Here is a 6,316-nt window from a genome sequence, read left to right on the forward strand (position 1 = left end):
CTCTTCTCAGTAACTTTAGCATGTGCCAAAATAGGAACTCCTGCTCTAGTCATGGAAAGCTCCAGGATACTAGTTGTGTCCTTTTTCAGCTAACCTGCGAGATTGCCCACTTTGACACTTTGAGAAGGCTGCACCTTGCAGTGGGAAGAACCTGAGACTTCCCGGCAATTTAACTAAGAAATAATAGAGAGAAGGCACTGTGATTAAGAGGGGTTGGGTGGAATTTTAGTGGGATTTAAAGGAAGCCAGACAGGTCAGTAATTGGAGAGGAGTGAATAAAAACATTCTAGGTGTTGTCCTGTTTGTGAAATAGCCAAAAAGCCAATGTCATTGGAAGGTGGAGTTGGGATGTAAGGTATAAGACTGGGAATGTAGGAGGGACTAGAAGGGCTTTGAATGTCAAAAGTGCATTTTGTATTGTTCCTGGAATTCTTGTTTTTCAAGGAGTTCACAGTCTAATGAGGAAGACAGCATGCAAACAACTATGTACAATTTATCTACAGGATGAAATTAAAATAGAGGGAAGGCCCTAGAATTAAGGGGGCTAAGGAAAGACTTCAGGTAGAGGTGAGATTTTGGCTTAGATTTTAAGAAAAGTCAGGAAGCCAGGAGACAGAGATGAGAAAGGAGAGAATTCCAGGCATGGAGGTCAGCCAGTGAAAATGCTTAGAGATTAGGGAGATCAGATCAGTGTTTTATTAAAAGAACAGCATGGAGGGCAGTATTGCGGAACTGCAAAATACAATGGGGAGGAGTGGGGAGATAAGGTATAAGAAGATTGGAAAGGGGGGAAGGGGCAGCTTATGAAGGGCTTTAAATGCCAAGTAGAAGATGTTATATTTGAAGTGATAAGACACTTAAGTTTGTTGAGTTAGAAGGAGGTGACATGATCAGACCTTTGTTTTAGGAAGCTCTCTTTGAAGGCTGAATAGAGGAAGGACTGGAGTGGGGAAAGACATGTTGGAAACCAAGAAAGCTATTGCAATAGTCTAGCCATGAGATGATGAGACTTAAACCAGTGTCAGGAAACATAGCTTTAGAAAACCAAGCCTAAGGTAATAGCAGTGTTAGAGAAAAGGGTATGGTATATTAGAGAAATATTTCAAAGGTGAAATTGAAATTCAGGAATTTTAGCAATATATTGGAAATGGGGTAAGAGAATGAGAAGTCTAGGATGACAACTATGTTGTGAGCCTGATTCTCTTAGTTGTAACAGAGAAGAATTTAGGGAGAAAGGTAATAAGTTCAATTTTGAATGTGTTGAATTTAAGATGTCTAAAGGACATCTGGCTTAAGATATCCAATAAGCTGTTGAAGATGCAAGATTGAAGATCAGCAGAGCAGTTAGAGCAGGATAAATAGATTTGAGAATCATCTGCATGGAGATGATAATTGAATCCATGGCAATTGATGAGATCACCAAGTGAAATAGAATAGGAGAAAAAAAAAAGGGCCCAGGATAGAGTGCTGTGAGACACTCACAGTTGGCAGGCATCATCTGGAGAGAGATAACAAATGTTCATTAAAAAAAGGTAACAGTTACAATGTTTATAATTAGCTAGAGCAATGAGGAATTTGTTCCAGGCAACAGCATCAAATGATGGAAGAAAAGATTTCATTCTGACTTCATTCAGTCCTTTGAGCCTTGAACTTCACCAGTCCTATGCCATTTATCTTGAATGTTCTCTATCTTGAGGGCCCTCCTGCTGACTCCAGGTCTCTTCAGTATCTCATCTCTCTCAGGCCCAACTTTTCTTACCATTATTGCACATCCACTACATTCAACTGGGATTGACTCCCAAGCCAAACAATTTGGGATCAGTGGTGAAAGTTATGTGAATCAATCTCCCTAGCAGTGGTCTTATGGTCTCTGATTGCCCTTTCCTAATCAACTCCATTTACCTTGGGTCCTAGAAGGTATTCTAATTCCTAATTATCTCACTGAGTAGTAGAATCTATCACTCTCAGAAATTGCAGCCAAAATGAACCTCTTGGTCCTCGAGGTAGAAGTAACTATGATGAAATAACGAGATTTTTCTAGACCAAATCTTGAGAGAGAAAGGAGTTTGTCCTAGATAATGACAAGTTCCTGGACCCAGAATACAGAACAGAAGAAAAAGCCTTTCCTCAAATTCCTGAATCAAGTCTTCTGGAAAGGAAAAAATCAAGTACTTTGGCCCTGGAGCAAGAAGAGTAACAAAGATTGAATTATGATCCCAAGAAACATACCCAGATTTTACTAATGTTGTGAGTTATGTGGATTGTATGGGTCCAGTGGGGAAAAGCTTAGGGTAGTACTATAAGTCTGAAGCACTTCATAGAAAGTTCCCCAAGGAAGATGAAAAGCTCAAGACTATCTAATGACCTCAAATCAAGATTCCCTTTTGGGGAAAAACCCAAACCATAGCTCTATAATTATGACATATTCTCTAGATCTCTAGAGGAAGAGGAAAAGGTTTTCGTTCTATTCACTCAAGTTATTTTTCCTTTCATTGATATGATCTACGAACCTAGAAATCCCTGGAAGAAAGGCAGGATTCATTAGAAATAGAAATAATTGTTTTGACTGCTTACAGGTTCTAGTGAGTCCTTTGTATTTTCTTTGGGTTAAAATAAAGGCTGACCTCTAATTGAGATACATTGTTAGCTTAAATGCTTGCATGAATCCAGGCCCTTTTTGCCTATATCAATAGAAAATTAGATATGAGTTAGATTAGGATATTCCTATGGGATACCCTAGGTGGGAACAAAATCAGCTATATTCTAAAGTTCTGAGCATAAATCTTGGATGGGAGCACACAAGCCAAAGGGAGGAAGGGAATAAACTATATAATGCCTGCAATGTGCCAGGAACTGTACTAAATGTTTTACAAATATTATATTTAATTTGATAGAGCTAGCAAAAGGATATATTTTTTTAAATCCTTACTTCCATCTTAGAATCAATACTGTGTATTAGTTCCAAGGCACAAGAGAGGTAAGGGCTAGGCAATGGGGGTTAAGTGACTTGCCCAGGGCTACCCATCTAGGAAGTATCTGAGGTCAGATTTGAACCTAGGACCTCCCATCTCTAGGCCTGGGTTCTCAATCCACTGAGCCACCCAGCTGCCCCCCTCAAAAGGAAATTTTGAGAAATCATAAGATTAGTGCAATGTCTGGAATTCTGGGAAATGGGTAGAAAGACTGATTCCCAAATGTTAAGAATTTTTCTAGCTGTGGGCTATAAGCTATTGTGATTGCATTACTAATGTTCAAGGGATATCAGTTAAAAAAAAAAAAAAGATGAGAGACTGTGGGAACTCATCATATTACCCAAAGAAAAAGCATGCAACAAGATGTAGGTGATTAAGTATCCAAATAAAAAGAGATCAAGGGAAATAAGGTCTTGTTCAAAGAAAATATTGTGTACTGACCCATGCCCTTGGAGGAGATAGCCAAGACCTTGGAAGGTTTTAGCTTTGCCTTATCCAGCAAGCCTTATCCAGAAAGGAACAGAAAGGATTAAGTACTAGTTGGTCAATTCTGTATACCATGGTGATACCCTACAATATTACATTTTATGTCATATCTTAGATTAATTCAGAACCCAGAAGAGCAAGGGTTTCTCTTTGCTAGCTCTTGGAGACCTGCTTGCAGGGTTGGGCTGTTTGTGTGGACATTTTACAAATGCATTAATTAAGGTTGGTAGAACTATTGGGCCTGGTGCCTGGAGCATCTTGCCTGCTGCTAAACAAAATTACAAAACTGTATTCCTTTTCTAGTTAATAATAACAACCCTATCTTTCTATAGGCATAATTATAGGAGTAAAAAGGAGGAAGGAAAAGTACTGCTTTTGCTGCTAGAGAATCTCAAGTATCTCTTGGAATAACCCCCAGTACATAGCCTGCACAATTGTCACATATGCATTATATCATTTGAATCTTGACAACCCTGTGGGGTAGGTGTTGGGATCATAGATTTAGGATTTAGGATCATAGAATAAATTAGTGATAGAGATTTTAAGCTAGAAGTCATACAGTTCAAGTTAAGCCTTCCTGACCAGGTCTAATGTTTAACCTCTACCCTCATGTTGCTTCTCATGTTAGTGTTATTATTAACAAGTATAATAACAGATACTGTTGGGGCAGCTAGGTAACTCAGTGGATACAGAGCCAGACCTGGAGATAGGAGGACCTGGATTCAAATCTGGCCTTAGCCACTTCCTAGCTATGTATCACATAACCTCAGTTGCCTAGTCTTTACTGTTCTGCCTTGAAACTCAATATCAATTCTAAGACAGAAGGTAAAGGTTTAAAAAATAATAATAACAGTATTATCTTGTAAGTAATATGTTATTGTCATGGTAGGCATTATGATACATAGAAGAGTACTGTCTCTGAAAGACCTGGGTTTAAATTTTGCTTCTAATGCTTATTAGTATGACTTTGGGCAAGTCATCTTCTCTAGGTCTCAGCTTTCCATCCGTAAAGTCAAGGGTTAGACTAGATGGCTTCTCCAGTCTCTTCTAGATCATGATCCTATGATCTTCATTTTATAGATGAGAAAAAAATGGACAGATTGAGTGACTTGAAATTGTCAGGGTTAGGACCTGAATCTAGGTCTTTTTAACTCCCTCTCTAGCACTTTATCCATGTTACCTCTAATAACGTTTTCTAAAGAACTGGGCTTGAGAGTTCTTAGACTGGGGGGGAAGAAAGGGAACTAGAAACCTCAGTTTGTTAGCTGGGCAGATTCTTTTTATGGAGAAAACCTGTTATAAGGGGTATTCATTTGGGTTCCATTGTGAAGATTTCACTGTAAGGGGATAAATGGTCTTTTGGAGAGGTTCTTTGTAGGGGGTAACTGTTTGTGGATCTCTGATGGGTTATACCCCTCAAATCCTAACTATGTCAACTTAAGGACTTTACCTTTATTTCTCTGATTGTGGATTGAAAATCTGAGGTGGACTTTGCCATCATATCTGAACCTGCTGCTGTCTCCCTCATGAATATCTCTCAGCCATGCTTTTCTCCATTTGGGGGAGAAGCTCAGGCTGACCAACCTTCATTCTTTTCTAGCTCTACTTCTGATTTTTTTGTTATGTTCCCATCTCCCCATCTCCTTCCTTTTTAGCTACTTTTTGTGTGTAATCTTCCTACATTGGAATGTAAGCTCTTGGAGGTCAGGGACTGTCTTCCTTTTTGCTTGTATTTATCTATCCCCATAGGTTGACAATGCTTGGCATTTAATAAATACTGAAAAAGTGCTTGATAAATGCTTGTTATGTCTGTGACCTATTAATCTAGGGTAGGTTAAGCTAGGTAACCCAGTGGATAGAGTGCCAGGCCTGGAATTAGAAGGACCTGGGTTCCAATCTGGCCTCAGACACTTCCTAGCTATACAACCCTGGACAAGTCACTTAACCCCAACTGCCTAGCCTCTTTGCTTTTCTGCCTTAGAATCGATGCTAAGATAGAAGGTAAGAGAGAGAAAAAGAAGCAAAGTAACAAAGAAAGAGGAAGGAAGAAAGGAAGAAAAGAAATCTAATGGCTTTTCCTCAATATTCATACTTTTTGACCTCTGCAGTCTTTGATATTGTCAATCATCCTCTCTTCTTGGAAAAATCCCTCTTCTCCAGGTTTTTGTGAAACTACACTTTTCTAGTTCTCCTAATTTTCTGACTGCTCTTTCTCAGCCCACTTTGATGATTCTTCATTCAAAACCTATCAACTAATTGTGGGCCTGTCCTTAGCTCTCTCTTCTTCTGAATTCCTTGGTGATCTTATTGACTTCCTTGGTCTGAATTATAATGTCTATGCAGAGTGTACTGCAAAAATGTGTCCAAACTGTAAGAAAAACAACTGAAACAGAGTCCTGAGCCAAGAACTATTTATTCAAGGGACCTGGTCCCCCTCAATAAATAGTACCTCAGGTCTTCCTTATGATCTGATATGTCCCTCCTTCCAGGGCAGAGATTGTTAAAATACTTGTCACCCAGATGATTCAGAAGAGGCAGAGTAAAGATCCAAAATTTCATTGGTCAACAAATTTATGCCCTGATTCTTCAGGAAGGTCTACCAAAGAAAACTAGGAGGCAGATGTCCACATCAGTGATTACAGGTTAGACCAGGCATGGGACTAGGAGCTGAAAGGCAGGATGCCTTCCAAGTTGGTCCACTTTGGGGAATAACAAGAGTGCAGGGACTTCTAAAATAAATGAAGGACTTTCCACAGCATTAAAACATGCTTAATCCGGATGGTAAGATTGAGCATGGAGATTGACTCCAGCCTTCTTCTCAGGGTTGTTGTGAGGATTATTTAGGTATTAGTTTATAT

The sequence above is a fragment of the Gracilinanus agilis genome, chromosome 4, assembly GCF_016433145.1.
Source record: "Gracilinanus agilis isolate LMUSP501 chromosome 4, AgileGrace, whole genome shotgun sequence".
NCBI lineage: Eukaryota > Metazoa > Chordata > Mammalia > Didelphimorphia > Didelphidae > Gracilinanus > Gracilinanus agilis.